This window comes from Wyeomyia smithii, chromosome 1, assembly GCF_029784165.1.
Source record: "Wyeomyia smithii strain HCP4-BCI-WySm-NY-G18 chromosome 1, ASM2978416v1, whole genome shotgun sequence".
Lineage (NCBI taxonomy): Eukaryota > Metazoa > Arthropoda > Insecta > Diptera > Culicidae > Wyeomyia > Wyeomyia smithii.
In genome coordinates, this window is record NC_073694.1 from 164,521,174 (window position 1) to 164,538,720 (window position 17,547).

Genomic DNA, 17,547 nt, shown 5'->3' on the forward strand with positions numbered 1-17,547 from the left:
AAGAAATTACAATACTGCCAATGAACGGTCAACGTTTATTTTCTAGAAAAAATGACTGACACGCAAGCAGCCGGGTTATCTTTCTTGTAAAAGTATTCTACTTCAACCTTGCGGTCGTTGCTTTGCATACAACCTTCCTGTGATTTTTGAAGTAGAATACTTCTCTCAGTAAGTTCGGATACATAGGGATGTGAAATGAAAATCCAAAACCGAAAAAAGTGAAAAATATGTCCAATTTCAAATGCTAATAAATCGATTAGTATTCGATGGATTTCCTTCGTTCTGGCAGCAATAGATTGGAAAATCTTCTAAGATTCTTCCCAAATGCAGATAATTGTAATTTTATTATTCAAACTATTGTACTATTGAGAATAGTCAAGCCTTGTCAAAACGAAAAATTCGGCCTCTGATTGATCGTTATATGATTGCTTCCCAAGCACGGTCGACAGAATCATAGACCTTGCCATTTGAAATGTACAATTTGGCTTATAAAAGAGCCTGCTTCACCCGAAGCCGCTCATTATAATTCTAGACTGCAACCAGTCCTCCCTTAGCAGCAGCAGTAGCAGTGCAGTGGATACAGCAGCAGTACCAGCATCGCTAGCAGCGGATAGCGGTCACAGCTCTGGTATGGCAACCAATAGTGCAGCGCGATTCGGCATCGATAGCAGGGCCAGCTGATGCAGGGCAGCGGATACCAATGGCAACGGGGATAGCGCAGCGGTTGCAGTTGGTCTCAGCATCAATCTTAGGGCCAGCTGATGCAGGGCAGTAGATACAAATGGCAGCGAATAGCGACCACAGCTGCGGCAACGGATATCACCATCGATAGCACCAGGGCCAGCTGATGCAGTGAGGCATTTTAATGAAATGCTGTCTCTGAGTGATAGCGGGCACACTAGTAATGCATCCAATGAAAAGAACGTTCTGGAAACCTAGCGAAATTTTGAGCAGAACGTTCTGGATACCTGGTGAAATTTGGAGCAGATATATATTTGGCTTCATCTCCGTGTATCAGAACGTACTGAATTATCTTTTCCTTCAGTCATGAGCACGACATCCGGAAAGCTTTTTTTATCAGCATAAAAATTAATTTTTCACATAACCAAAATTTAAAAATTATCAAGTCCAAATCATGACAGGCAACTTACTATATTATTGAAAATAATCAATCCTTGTTGAAGCGCAAAATTCGATTGATCTGATTGGTCGTTAATATGATTGCTTCCCAAGCACAGTCGACAGAAACATAGACCTTGCAATTTGAATGTGCTGTTTGTCTGTATAGGAGTAAGGATAGGAAATATCGATTAAAATGGCTATCGATAGTTATCAATGATTTCCTACCGCTATCGATAGCTTTTTCATCCCTATATAAGAGCCTGTTTCAGTCGAAGCCGCTTATAATAGTTCTAGACAGCGACAACAGCAGTCCTCCCTTAGCAACAGCAGTAGCAGTGCAGTGGATACCAGGCTGATAGCGGCCACAGCTGTGGCATAGCAATGGATAACGCACTAGTTGCAGCAAATCTCAACATCGATAGCAGCTGGGCCAGCTGTTGCAGGGACAGCGGATACCAATAGCAGCGTTTTTAGCGGCCAAAAAATTAGAATGGCTGCGGATAGCGTAGCAGTTGCAGTGGGTATCAGCATCGATAGCAGCTGATGAAGTGAGGCACTTTAGTGAAATGCAGTTTCTGTGCGATAGCGGGCGTAAATACCGTCAATGAAAAGTTGACTCATTTTGACAACACACCATGCTTTTCACTGTTTATTTTATCACAAAGAATATTTTATTCGCACTGTCAGTGATAACGCCAAGATATGATCGGTATCTTATTCGATATTGAACACCAAATGAAAAAATGACTGATACGCAAGCAGCCGGGTTATCTTTCTTGTAAAAGTATTCTGCTTCATCCTTGCGGTCGTGGCTTTGCACACAACCCTCCTGTTATTTTTCTTCTGTTTTCTGCTTGCGGGTAACTTTTGTTTTTCTTCAAATATCATTTATTTGACACGGCACAAATACAACTTAATGTTTAACGGCGCCAATTATATCTGATGACCTTAAATCTAAAAGCAAATTTTTTATTCTCGCTGCCGACTACGAGCTGAAATTAAGTCTAGCCTAAAACTAGCATGGATTTTTCAATTAGTGTTTTGTTGTTGAATGGTCGTCTGATGATCTTCGAATGGCCATGAATATGCAGCGTGTATGGTTTTGTTCTGCTGAGCCACGATGTCGTGAGCTGGGACAGTGGCTTGTAATCCTCGGGTCCTGGAGGTATTGTGCGGGATCTAGTCTCGAGGTACGATGCTGGCCTAACAAGCCAGTCGTCGTAGGTTCGGGTCTCGGCTCGGGAGAGACTGTTTGTGTCAGTAGGATCGTAGCACTAGCCCCGCAATGGTCCTATACACTAAATAGTCGGCCGCGAAGTCGGTGTATAAATAAACAGAAGGTCAAGTTCCGAATCGGAATGTAGCACCAAGACTTTGCTTTATTGTCATATTGTTGATATTCTAGCATTATTGACAGTTTTTGTCATTTTCGATATTTTTGACAGACTTACATTTATAACATTTTTTTACTCTGTGTAATTGACATTTTTGACAATGTTTAACTTTTCTAACATATTTGAAATTTTCCAGGCATGAAGCTTGTCAGCAGAATCGTAACGCTTGCCCTAAAATTGATCTGTTTACTAATAGTTGGCTACTAAATCTGTGTCCAATTAACAAAAAGGTCAATTGCCTAGCCTACAGAGGAATGACTCTGTTTCCTACACCAACCCATCTATCATTAGTCTTACGGCGAATGACACCCAGAATAATGAACTTTGGTCGTAAGACACTTCATATAAAAACAACCAAAAAAAAAGAAAGAAAAGTGTGGATGATATTTTTGTCCCATCATTGTTGGCTCCTGCCAGGACTTCTCCTTTTATTAGAAAATAACGAAAAAATCTTATGACCTCATCAGTCACAGTGCGGCACAATGTAGTGTAACAAATTTATCGCCTTCAAGCCAACTAGCGGTGAAAAGTACCGCCAACGGAAACTGCCCGATGCAAACACTTGGAAAATCACAAAGGCAGCAGGCATCAATGAAAATAAATGACCCGACTAAATCTTACTCATTAATATCTCCGCCCACAGTAGGGGCATCCTTTTCCGGCTATTTTCAGTACGAAAAGCTGTTGGTCCCCCATCATTAGCGACAAAAACTGAAAACAGTTCGCTCATGGAATGCTCATGAAGGCTGCTGCTTTTCCGATCTGGTGGAATCGACGGAAAAAGTCGCTTTTAAGTAGCACTCACTCCTCGACTAAGTTATTTACGAGCTAGCCCTCTTAGCAGTAGTGAACGTAACTGGAGCGTAGTTGCCAGGTGTCGTCTCAAGTCGTTCGAAATACGTAATATCAGCTTGTTTTATTTAATTTATTTTTACCAACCTAAAATATTCATTAAGTGGTTTGTCATCTTCGTTTCGTCAGAAAAGTCAGTCCAAACCGTCTAAACGGTTGATAATAGCCTCGTTAATGGACTGCTAGTTTCTTTTGATGTTGAATAAACAACCTTTCTTGGCGAAAAGACTCAAACAAGCAAACCGGAGTATTTCGTTCCGCCAGCGACACAATGAGACTACTCAAATGTAAATGTAAACATTTCTTCCAAGAATGGGTTTGCAATATCAACGCGCAAGACAAACAAACTGTGAATCAGAATATTATGCTTCATCATTTGAAATGCGAGCAAGGATGAGGGCCAAGCAGTCGGGCACTTGCCTTTTTTGCACTAAGACGAACAACTAGTCTCGTTACAGTGCATAAAGCTTATGTTTTCTTATTTATTTCTAAATTTTATCCTGCTAACGCTAGCGTCACCGAATGCGAAAAGCCCTACGGCAGGTCTAAAAAATGGTTTTGTCATATTTCATCTCGAGAGGGAAGACTGTGCGTATGTTTTGCGGATGCCAGCTTGCGAAGAAGACGTTTCACCGGAAAATTCCGTAGAAGTTGAAAAAGTTGAACAGAAATGTTGTTTGCCAATTCTGGCTTCTATTTGCCAAGGGTAAAAAAAACTTGAGCCGGCTCTTTCGATGGCTGCAGGGGGGTCAATTCGCAAGCCTATTGGCGAGCTCTCTTGGCACCCGATCCGGGCTATACGCTTACTAAACTTGACCCTTCGGTTATAGATTTTTACTTGAGCTCGAAAACACGAGAACATGTTTCGTTTTGCCACGAAACTGAGTTGACGTTTGCCGGTGCCAAAAAATGAAAAACAGTGTCCTCACGTTTCTGATCGTTCTCTTCTAGACATCGTGGAGCTGCGAATCATCCGTTTCACGGGCATTGAGTGTCAAGTTCACGTTCAATGCTGGCCAGCAGGGCCAGAGACAGAGGAAAATTCTCGTGTGGTTATACGTTTTTTCGGGAATTTCAGCTGAAACGTAATCTTTTAAGTTATGGTTCCGGTGTGTATACTCTGGTGGTATACTTGGTCCTTGAAAGGGAGGCCACTGGAATAATTAATCTTGTATGTGACATTTTTTATTGCATTGGCTGTGAAAGCTCTGGAAAATTTGAAAAGGAAAACAAAACAAGAGCGAGATAAAATGAGAAGAAAAGATTAAATCAGTCTTTAAAATTCGAACAAAATTAAGAAAAAATTTCGAACAAAACTTAAACCGTAGTTTGAGTATTAAAATAAAATGAGTCCGAAATTCTGATTCAATTCCAGCAAGGTCGAAATAAATTCGAACCTGAGAGGAAGCTTTGAAGTAGAATCGTTTGGTTTAAAATTAAATTCAAACACAGATTAAAGTTTTTCATGAGAGCTTGTCAATGATAATTTCCATCTCCACTGTAAACACACCTACTTCCTCAAAGGTCGAGTCTTTCAGTATATGTTTGGACGCACTGTATTTTTTCTAGTGGTTGGATCTGGAAAGTTTTGAGAAAAGTTTGTTGTAAAAAGAGAAGAAAAGTTCGCTACATATTTTTTCTATCTTTTAAAGAAGTCCTACTTGATGAAAGCCGTGGATCGAAAATTATTTTGAAGAGATTGTGGAACAAAATGATGGCTCAGGTTAATTAATTGAGTGTCCAAAATAAGATGTGTGGTATCCGAAGAAAAGTTCTTGATTTTATCACAGCCAAATCGGAATAATTGTTACCGTGTCTCACTCTATAGGTAACAGACAGACATACATTCGCATGTATAGATATGGAAAAAGATTTAAATGACGGAAACGAGAACTCCGATTACATATCTAAATCAGTAACAAAAACTGAACAGAAATGCTGATAGAGAAAAAGACAGTGAACAGGTTTCGAAACATTACAATGAAACTGGAGATTTCGCGTAGTCATTTCGATTCGAACAGTTTCATTTTCAGTTGATTCCTCGCGTCTACTGTCATCGAATCACGATGAACATTGCCATTAGCTGCTAAACAGATTGATCGCGGGTTTTTCTCCCGTCTGTTGTTCACCGAATCATTTCAAATGAAATTGATGACTGTTTTTATTGACGGAGAGACTTTTCCTTAAGCGTGTCGATTGAAATTAGCACCGCATCGCGTCGTTTGATGATAGTTTCCCAATACCGCAAGCCGCAGTTAGAATGGCAATGACCCCCAATAAATACGTCACGTGAGTTCCGATCAATATTTCGGAATTTTTCTTTGCTGTTAATCACAGGCATCCCGTTTAGGTTGTGAAACTGGTGTTTTCTCGCTCTTCCTTTTATATGCGTGAAGTACTTGGTAGCCCCCTGCCTTCGTAAGCGCTTATTGTCGTTTTTAATTGACAACCGTCAGGTGACAATGACGCTGTTACTCTTCGCTTTCGTTTGAAAACTATTTCTTCCCTTTACAAGCCCTTCAGCTGTCAAAATCAAAGCAAGAACCTTCGAGTAGTTTTCATGTGACTTACAAAAAGCTCGAAAACAATACAATACAATATGGCACGCTAGCCTATGGGGCTAATGTGGTCTCGATCAGCTCGTTTATTAGTGGAGAGAATTCGTTATCGATATTGTTTTTGGCACATTTTGCATGTGTAGGATAAGTACAACGATACACCGTGCCCCAGTGCTGTGTCGAGAAAGTTTTCAGCTCGAAAAGGTCCTCGACCTTATCGGGAATATCGGGAGCCCGATATCACAACCGTGTGGGGGACAAGGTTGTTAATACGATAGATTATCGTCGATAATCGTCATCGCCGTTACCGATAACGTATGGTATCGTTATTGACGATGACGATACCTTCTTCAAACATTAACGATATCGGCGATAACGATAATCACTAGACGTTATCAGCTCACTAACGCCTTATGCCAGTTTTGTCTGCTGTGGTAGTGAATTCGCTCTGACGGAGTTACGGTGCTGCCACCTTCAATTTGTTTACTCTGTGAGTGCAGAAGATAGGAATTTCTTCAAGAGTGAATGTGATAGCGAACATTTAAATATTTTGCCCTAAAATTCGCATACGGGCAGTTCAATGTGTGTGAAGGAGATGATTTAATTCCGTCAGAGCGAATGGTGTACGACTTGATCAAAGCAGGCACAAAGCAGGTGAGGAAACTTTTTTTTCACTTCGGAGGATTGGAGACGAAACATCATTAGGCAACAGGAAGAAACTTTTCCTTGTTTGTTTATGTTTCGCTTCTCTTCAGGAAAATAAATTTCTTAGTTTTGATTGTTTTAGCTTATGAGGCGCTTTTTGAAGCACAAATTCGAATAGTAAGGTATGTAGCATTCTCATATTTACATTTAAAATGCATCTAAATGATATACCTAATAAAGCAAATGATGGTTTGCAGTGGATGGTAATAAACAAACGTTATTGATTCGATACCGTCCAGTAGCTATCGTCATTGACAATGACGATAATGTCTGAAGACGTAAGCGTCATCGTCGATAACGATAACAGACGGTATCGTTACCGGCGTTTACGATAAATTATCGATTAACAACCTGAGAGCTAGCCGATCAACATCGCTAACCACAGAGCCACGGGGACCACAATAAAACAAATGCTTTTCAATTGAAAGCGACAGAGACCGCACATGCTGCTTTGAATAAGTTCCCTACTCTATAGCTATAATCAGCATTTAAATCACTATTTAATTATTCCAATACAACGGCAAAATAAAACACTGTGCGCTGGAAAGATGGGTTAAGATACAAATGGATTTTGGAAAAATGGTCGTTATATTATGACATACTTAGCTTTCAATCACCTTTAGCCGGTAAAAGGAATTCTATAACAGTTACTTCTGTACTTCATTTGACGGATAATGCTCACATTAAAATAGCATTTGAGTTTCTGACAAATAAAAACAAGGGGTGACATTGTGCAGCTCCATTCGTACTATTTTTGCTATTTTTGAGCATGTTACACACTACCAGTTTTGCTTCGAGCTCGAAAGAAGCTAACCCCCAAAATCGAAAAAAATACGAAAAATAAATCAAGACGTCCATCAGCAATTATTTATTTTTGGTCGAGTTACTCGGAACGAGAAGCACAAAAAGCCCAGCAAATCATTAGAATAATGAATGTATGATTACAAATCGAATAGCAATTAGTTTGAGTATCAACTTAACACGATTTCTTGGGAGCAATCACACATCAAATCATCGATCTGAGGCATAAGCCCAGCCAACTATCTTGTCTAACATTCGTACTGCCTTAACAACGTTGATAACTTCTTTCTGGTAATTCATGGAGCGCTGATGATCCGAAACGGTTGGTTCTGAATCTAGTGCTATTTTTGCAAGGTTTAGTTTTGATTATTCGAGTTCTTCGTTAGTTGCTGGCTGCTCGTCCAGTACCACGTTAACATAAACTTTGAAATAATTGAACCACAGACTAACAGACGTAACACTGGAACATAGCTTCATCGCCACAAAAAAACGTTCATTTGAAATTTTCAATCGAATAACAGTCATCGCGCGGAAACGTCGTCTGGAGCGTTGTCATGCAATATCATACATATTTTGTAGTTCCCCATTCGACACATGCAGTAACGCTGATGTCGAAATACATGCCGCAACGCGAACACGACAGCAGATGGTGCTAGTGTTATAACGTAAAGTACTGGAATCATCCAAACGATGATTTTATTGAAGATTAGTTCGACGTGTTATGTCTGTTTGTCTGTGATTGAACCTAAGACATAGTTGTGTAATTGCTTGTAGTTTTTTCAATTACTAATTTGACGTATTACGTTATCTTCAATAAAAATTGTAGAAATAAAAAAAATCCATACTTCATCAGCAATAGGGGATTGATAAAATCGATCTGTTTCAAGATATTAGAGCCGACCTTTTTGGTCACTTTCATTCATTCTTTTTACAGCTCCAACTTGTTCTTAAGCACCTTGAACGCTTTTCGAGCTTTGGCCTTCGTTATGACCCAAAATCTTTCCACCGGACGAATCTCTGTTGAATTGGCGGTTTTTGGTATAAAAACAACGCTGTCTTTGATTTTCTTCCTCTTCCAGCCCGCTGCTCGGTCGTCTGGGACTCCTTAAACGATTTTTTTCTTGTTTTGATGGCGTCTCAACAATCAATGAACCGATTGTTATGAAATTTTCACATGTAAATAATTCACTCCAAACTAGTTACACTCACACACTTATACACTGACGAAGGTTCCGAAATAAGAAATGCGGAAAAGATTTAATTCTTTGTTGTAGAGCAGATCGCTAAATCTAGGACACTGTATTACTGGTGTCATAAATTTAGGACGCTGTAGGATTGTAAACTGTTGAAAGTGTTGTGTTGTCACCACACCTCCTCCCATAAGAAAGAATGAAAACTATTCGAGGGCCGCCGCGTTCGCTTCGTGATTCCGCTATTGATTCAAACATAATCTTTTTAGTTTAGTCTTATGGACTTTCAAGATACATGTGTTTACTTCGTGTTTTATAACTGCGTTAGTACCGAGGTTGTTGTATGCTGTCATCTAATGCCGGTTCTTTGCCACAGCTGAGCTCGTTCACTAATACGATTACTGAATTAGGTAGCGAAATAACTCAACTGCACACGAAACCGACAGTCTAATTTTCACCGTCAGTCGCAAATGTTGGCCTGCAGTAGAATAACATAGGGCTTTGAAGCGACCTCGAGAAATAGATGCGGCCCTACGATTTTCGGAAAACTGCACTGTCGGTAGTTAGCGGACTCTGGATAACTTCGTCGTAGCACCCGCTACCAGTAACACCGAAGAAAAATTCTGGTTGTATATATCTAGAATTCGATCTGGTTTCTTTTCGGAAACAATGTTAACTATAGCGAAAGCGAATGCGTCGTTGTCAAACTTGTGTTAGCTCTTTAGGTTCGTGTCTTTTAAAATTATAGTTTATCCATCCCCAACGGCCAAGGCACTAAATCTAGAAACTTGGCCGGAGGGTACACTCTTTCGCGAGTTTGAGGATTACAAAACACAAAAATTTCGCACACCGCCAAAAACCAAAAAACAAACGACACCACTATTGCTATCCAAGGTTTCATCTCTAGTAACGCCCATGATGAGACTGAGCGGAATCCGGAACATTCCTCCACAATCTTACCGTTAGAGACATTGACGAATTACCCCAAAGGAACCACCCGCGTTGCCGTCTCGGATCTTTGCTGTGACCTCATAGTTCTTATGGTGTTCGGATAATTACGAGGTTTTTCGTTGCGATAGGAGCGTCGACAATAGTGGCAAATCTACTAGTGGTGGCGTTCTTGTGGCTGTGAATTCTATGTTTCAAGCAAAAACTTTAGAGGATGCCGCTTCTTTGAGCCTTGAACAGGTTTGGACAGCGATCAAATTGGGCGATCGTAAGTTGCTTCTCTGCGCTCTGCACCGAGTTAAGCGCATGAGCGTGATTGATTGCCAATCGGTCTTCTCAGTGCTGGAAATTGCAAAAGCAACAGACGAAGTTACGGTGTTCGGCGATTTTAATCTTCCCCGGATTTCATGGAAAGAATATCGAGGTGGGTTTTTCTATCTAGACTTGGATCATTCGAGTATCTATCCTAACGCTGCAATATTTATAACTCAGCAACTTACTTACTTACTTTTACTTACATTTATGGCGACAGATCGTTGAGATCCTATGCCGAATCCAGAATACGCCGCCACATAACTCGGTCTTGGGCTGCTCCTCTCCAGTCTTCCCTTACACCCGCTGCTCTGGCATCCTCGTCGACACCACACATCCAGCGCGTACGAGGTCTGCCTCGAAATCGCCAGCCTCTATCCGGTTCTCCGTCATCCGTGCTACGTGGCCAGCCCACTGTAACCTGCCGTGTTTCATAAGCTTAACAATAGCAGCGTGTTCGTATACTTCGCACAGTTCGTGATTCATGCGCCTGTACCACATCCCATTTTCTAGTTTGCCCGCAGGATTCTACGCTCGAAGATTCAAGCGCTCGTCGATCGGCCTCCTTCCATGCCACGATTCATGTCCGTAGAGCGCCACCAGAAGGATCAGAGTCATATAGAGCGCGAATTTCGTACGGATCTGTAGGCTACGGGACCTAAGCTAACTACGCGATTCGTAATCAGCCCTATTCACTGCCGCAATCCGTCCCTGCACTTTGCGACTCACCTGGTTGTCACATGTCACGAGAGTACCAAGGTAAACAAATTTGTCGACCACTTCGAAAGTATCCGCATCCATCGCTACCGCAGCACCAACACCCGCAGAACTACCACACTCTCTGCCAGCCACCATGTTTTTCGTTTTGATAGTGTTTATGGTGAGTCCAATTCTCGCAGCATCTCTTCTGAGAGCCGTAAAGGCCTCTCAACTGCTCTACGGCCAACGCCAATTATATCAATGTCGTCCGCAAAGCCTACAAGCATGTGAGACTTCGTGATGATGGTGCCGCTCCTCTGCACACCTGCCCTTCGTATTACACCTAATAAAGCTATGTTGAACAGCAAGTTCTAGAGCCCGTCAACTTGCTTCAGACCATATGAGCCGTTGCGGATCAGAGTGGTCTATGTGCCATCGAGCAAATTGTTCAGGAGAAGAAATTTTCGAAAAATATCTTAATAAAATTCTGTTCAACGGATTCTTTCAAACAAAATGTTCCAATATAAAGGTGATGAAGTGATTTAACATTGGGATACATAAAATTAACAGTTTCTTTGCGAAATCGGTGATTTTATCTCACCAATGTACATAGACCACTCTGACTTCTTATATATATTCACTGGAATCCTCGAATCGTTTCGGAACAGAGTGGTCTATGTACACAAACCTGGTAAATAACAAAGAAAATGACGGTAACTCGTAAAAAACTGGCTAGTGTCACATGTTATATGATACAGATAGCATGTCACATGTAAGATGTCACGTGTTACATTACATGTAACACAGAATATTACATATTACATAATATTTTACATGTTACATTTTTCGTGTAATATGTTACATAACGTGTAACGTGTAACATGTTACATATCACATAATTTGCTACAGCGCGTCACGTTTCACTTTATCGTTCGCCGCCTTAAAGTCAATAAACAGATGATGTGTCTGCAAGTTGTGTTCTCGAAACTTATCGTGGGTCTGTCTCAAGGTAAACATCTGGTCCATTGCAGATCATCCCACTCGAACACCGCATTGGTATTCTCCAACAAAGGAAAGTTATGCCCCAGCCTCGAAAATTACTACAGTCGAGTCTATATCCCTTCTTGTAGATAGGGCATATGAGTCCTTCCAACCAGTCCGTAGGTAGTTGTTCCTCAGACCATACCCTTAGGATAATCTGGTTAATTGCACTACACTGTCGTTTGTTCCCGACTTTGAAAAGTTCGACCGAGCATTCTTCAACTCGTCCAATGTTGCTGGCTCCACAGCTTGTCCGTCCTCAATTTCTTTCCTGTTCCCCTCGACGGCTCTCCTACCTTCCTCACCATTTAAGACCACTTCAAAATGTTGCTTCCAACGTCTGGCCACCCCCGATTTATCGGTAATCAGTTTCCTCCCCTGTCATTACACATGGCATGTATTGGCACAGTTCGGTTCTTGATTCCGTTAATCGTTCTATAGAATCTTCTCGTGTCGTGTAACACTCACTCAAATTAACCATATTATCAACTAGAACTCGCTCAGCTGGTGAGGTACAAAGCTGGCCTAACAAGATGTCGTTGGTTCGAGTCTTGGCTCGGGAGAGACTTTTAATGTCAGTAAAATCGTAGCGCTAGCCCCGCAATTGTCCTATACACTTAAACAGTTGACTACGAAGTCTGTGTATGAAAACCAGAAAGTTAAGTTCCGAATCGGAATTTGCTTTTACCAACTAGAACAACCGCATTTTACACCTCTGCTTCGTGAGCGTCCAGAACACGGTCCCATATCAGTGCGAGACGCCTGCTTCTTTAGCGAAAATAGTTCCCCATCACTCGGTTTTAGTTGTTACCTTAAACGCCGAATTAAAACCGTGATGTTGACTCAGAATCCGCTACCGTGACATACGACATCCACTTTGTCGACCACCAGAGCATTGCTGAGTTTTCTCCGAGGTCAACAGGTACGCTATTTTAGACTCCGTCCCGATAGCTGTGGCAAACGTTTGCGTCCCGACAGCCATGGCTAACGAAAGAACTTCGGTAATTGAAATCTATGCGAGAATCAACCATACATACAAAAGCGTAGTGAAACGATTCTTTCTCCGATATCAACGTGCTTTACAGCGGCAGCACAAGTCTCGTCCCAAGCTGAAGTTCGTCAATCAACAGCGACATGGTTTGTGGCATACCCTCCTCTATGACATTCAACGGTAAAAAGGCAACCACCCCGCAGGACATCTGTTAGCTTTTCTCCGAGAAATTCGCCAGTGTGTTCACCGATGAGACACTGAGCGATCATCCTGTTGAACGTGCCGCCAGTTATACCCCACGGTCCGGTAAAACTTTGAACACCTTTCACTCAGACGCGACGATGATTTCCAAGGCCTTCTGCTTACTCAAATCATCTCTAAGCCCGGGTCCTGATGACATTCAATCGACGTTTCCTAAAACGCATATTGAATACCTGGTATCTTCGCTTTTGCATATTTTCCAGCTATCTATAACTTTCGATGTCTTCCCGTCCTATTTATCGTAGCATCACCTCGCGTTGGGCTGTTTGCTCACTCACTGTAAAACTTTTATAAGCACTGACCAAAATGGATTCACAGTCGGTCGCTCCACCGCCACTAATTTGGTTTGTCTCACTTCTTACATCAGTGACTGTCTGGTAAAGCATGCCGAGACGCGTGTCATTTACACTGACTTGCTATTAGCGATTTTCAATCCTTTTATTTTGACGCTACGAATACCGCAGAGAAGTCACTGGGAACCGCTTATCTTCCTGCTCTATTTTAATGACGTGAACCTAGTTATTCAAGGACCACGGTTGTCTTAAGCGGATGACCTTATAATCTATCTTCAAGTTACACAATTGAAGACTGCCACGTCCTTCAATGTCAATTTTTGCCGATTAGTGCCATCAGAACCGTATTGATGTTAATTTTTTTAAAAGCTGGATTATTCCATTTTCGCGGGAAAATTATTACCTGAAATATTACAAATACTCTTTGCTAGGAACAGAAATCGAGAGCGTAAACCAAGTTAAACACTTGGGAATAATTTTAGATTCCCAGTTTTGGAGCCAGCTCTGCTGGCTTGAAAAGTCTCACATTTCGTTTGCTCTCGATAGATCAAATCGATGCATTGCGCATTATCTCGCTTTCAGTGGTGGGCACCATTCCGCTAATTCGCTAATTCGCTAATTAGCGACGCTAAAATTCAGTTAGCGATTTAGCGATTTCGCTAATTTTTGAGCTGGTTAGCGAAACTGTTAGCGTCGCTAAAATTTTGGCCTTCGAAACGCTAATCGCTAATTCGCTAAATTTTGTGGAGAAGCGACAATAGAAATATTTAGAAAAACTGTGAATTGCTGATGGCGTACGTAAATTGCTTCGAAAGAAGAACATACTTGACTGCGAAAGTTACTTTTGTCGGTTTTGAAGTAGAATACTTCTCTCAGTAAGTTCGGATACATAGGGATGTGAAATGAAAATCCAAAACCGAAAAAAGTGAAAAATATGTCCAATTTCAAATGCTAATAAATCGATTAGTATTCGATGGATTTCCTTCGTTCTGGCAGCAATAGATTGGAAAATCTTCTAAGATTCTTCCCAAATGCAGATAATTGTAATTTTATTATTCAAACTATTGTACTATTGAGAATAGTCAAGCCTTGTCAAAACGAAAAATTCGGCCTCTGATTGATCGTTATATGATTGCTTCCCAAGCACGGTCGACAGAATCATAGACCTTGCCATTTGAAATGTACAATTTGGCTTATAAAAGAGCCTGCTTCACCCGAAGCCGCTCATTATAATTCTAGACTGCAACCAGTCCTCCCTTAGCAGCAGCAGTAGCAGTGCAGTGGATACAGCAGCAGTACCAGCATCGCTAGCAGCGGATAGCGGTCACAGCTCTGGTATGGCAACCAATAGTGCAGCGCGATTCGGCATCGATAGCAGGGCCAGCTGATGCAGGGCAGCGGATACCAATGGCAACGGGGATAGCGCAGCGGTTGCAGTTGGTCTCAGCATCAATCTTAGGGCCAGCTGATGCAGGGCAGTAGATACAAATGGCAGCGAATAGCGACCACAGCTGCGGCAACGGATATCACCATCGATAGCACCAGGGCCAGCTGATGCAGTGAGGCATTTTAATGAAATGCTGTCTCTGAGTGATAGCGGGCACACTAGTAATGCATCCAATGAAAAGAACGTTCTGGAAACCTAGCGAAATTTTGAGCAGAACGTTCTGGATACCTGGTGAAATTTGGAGCAGATATATATTTGGCTTCATCTCCGTGTATCAGAACGTACTGAATTATCTTTTCCTTCAGTCATGAGCACGACATCCGGAAAGCTTTTTTTATCAGCATAAAAATTAATTTTTCACATAACCAAAATTTAAAAATTATCAAGTCCAAATCATGACAGGCAACTTACTATATTATTGAAAATAATCAATCCTTGTTGAAGCGCAAAATTCGATTGATCTGATTGGTCGTTAATATGATTGCTTCCCAAGCACAGTCGACAGAAACATAGACCTTGCAATTTGAATGTGCTGTTTGTCTGTATAGGAGTAAGGATAGGAAATATCGATTAAAATGGCTATCGATAGTTATCAATGATTTCCTACCGCTATCGATAGCTTTTTCATCCCTATATAAGAGCCTGTTTCAGTCGAAGCCGCTTATAATAGTTCTAGACAGCGACAACAGCAGTCCTCCCTTAGCAACAGCAGTAGCAGTGCAGTGGATACCAGGCTGATAGCGGCCACAGCTGTGGCATAGCAATGGATAACGCACTAGTTGCAGCAAATCTCAACATCGATAGCAGCTGGGCCAGCTGTTGCAGGGACAGCGGATACCAATAGCAGCGTTTTTAGCGGCCAAAAAATTAGAATGGCTGCGGATAGCGTAGCAGTTGCAGTGGGTATCAGCATCGATAGCAGCTGATGAAGTGAGGCACTTTAGTGAAATGCAGTTTCTGTGCGATAGCGGGCGTAAATACCGTCAATGAAAAGTTGACTCATTTTGACAACACACCATGCTTTTCACTGTTTATTTTATCACAAAGAATATTTTATTCGCACTGTCAGTGATAACGCCAAGATATGATCGGTATCTTATTCGATATTGAACACCAAATGAAAAAATGACTGATACGCAAGCAGCCGGGTTATCTTTCTTGTAAAAGTATTCTGCTTCATCCTTGCGGTCGTGGCTTTGCACACAACCCTCCTGTTATTTTTTTACCCTAGAATGGAGTTCCAGTTATCGTACAAGCCACAGGAGCATTGTGAAGAACAAGCATAAGGTCTAGATTGAATTTTTGGCACACCAAGAACTTTGGTAAATTGCAATGCGCTTGAAATTATGACATCTTTGGTTCTACTTTTTCGATTCAGATAATAATTGAATTTTCATGAAAACATTCCTAAGAGTATCTATTTTCAATACAAGCTAAATAACTTTTGTTATTCTTGTTTTTACAAAATCAAATATGAATACCGTTTCGTGAACCTCTTACTGTAAATAGCTTTAAAAAGTAATTGTTTTCGTTTGTTTAACCAAAACAGATCAAAGTGGTCCAAATCTTACAAAACATGAGCAATAAATATAGCGATATGACTATTTACATATTAAAAAGTTAGCGATTAGCGATTAGCGAAAGTTCCGCTAATGTGGGTTTAGCGTTTAGCGTTTAGCGATTATCGAGCTAAATTTTCCGGTTAGCGACTTAGCGATTAGCGTCGCTAAATTTTCGGTTAGCGGTGCCCACCACTGCTCGCTTTATATTAGAGTACTACTCGGTTGTCTGGACCCCTTATTACAACTACGGATGGGAAATATCGACTAATACCGCTGTCGATAATTATCGATAATTTCGTGGTTCTATAGATAACTATCGATGATTATCGATAGTTTGACAGCCAGAAGCAGATGCAGAAAAACAACAAAATGTTGCGTCTGTTGTGAACAGGAACAATATTTAAAAGTTTATTCGCGCACACCGTTCGCACTTATGCGAAATCTCGTTGTTGTCCGTACGACTTAGAGTGAACGAATATGATTATCCCTCAATTTTCCAACAATTTTATAGTGGATTTTATGTGAGAGCGAACAAGCATCGAAGTTTCTTTCAACACTTGCAAGGCCAATTTATGTATTTTTTCGGTTCTGGCATCATTGTGGAGTATGAAGGCCAATGCGAGGGAAATATCAATAATTATCGATAACGCTGAAAGCTTAGCGATTCTATCGATAGCCTGCACCTATCGATACTATGGATAATTATCGATAGGTTTCCCATCCCTATTTACAACATTGGCGTGGAAAGAATGGAGTTAGTTTAACGGCGCTTCTTGAGGTTTGCTTTTCGTAAACTGCCATGAACGGATTGCTTCCGTCTTCCAAGCTATGTGAGTCGTAGCTTATTAATACTTTTAGAACCTCTGTCTGTCCGTAAAAATATGGCCAGAGCATTGTTTACCACACACGTTTTTCCTCGTTGGTTTTAATTTATCTCGAAAGCTTCTTCGTCGGCGATATCGTTTATTATAATTTGACTAGTTCGAGTGTATTGCTGTTTCGTTATATGTATTGATACTCTAAAGTTTTTTTTTATTGCTAGCTTCGAGTTACACCATTGGGACACCTGCTTGCCTGTTGGTGAATAGACCAAACATTTAAATTATACTGAAATATGTTCAGATTATGTTAAAAAGGCTCAATAGAACGATTGCGAAAAAAGCTAACACTCACATCGTCTATTTTTTTGTATCTTTTTCCTTCCAGGCAATCCGGATACACCATCCATAATTCGTTGCGATAAACGGTCCGGAACTCGCAATCATCCTTCCGCAGTAAATCCTGTCACATAACGTCGGTTGGGTGTTTCTTCCTACATAAGAAGAAAAAAAAAACATCGAGACGAGAAAAAACACAACACAATAAGGTATG

At 41.0% G+C, this 17,547-nt stretch overlaps 1 protein-coding gene across 4 annotated transcripts in view; it reads left to right on the top strand.

Moving 5' to 3' along the window:
* LOC129717658 (5-hydroxytryptamine receptor 1-like) overlaps positions 1-17,547 on the top strand; it is a 171,395-nt gene that overhangs the window by 150,164 nt on the left and 3,684 nt on the right. For 3 of the 4 annotated variants that reach the window (XM_055667731.1, XM_055667750.1, XM_055667741.1), the window contains one exon: positions 17,383-17,542. The gene's annotated coding sequence lies outside the window, so the exon portion shown is untranslated. Of the gene's footprint in view, positions 1-16,948; positions 17,007-17,382; positions 17,543-17,547 lie in introns of those variants that run through there. The other variant, XM_055667757.1, reaches the window with a different exon arrangement.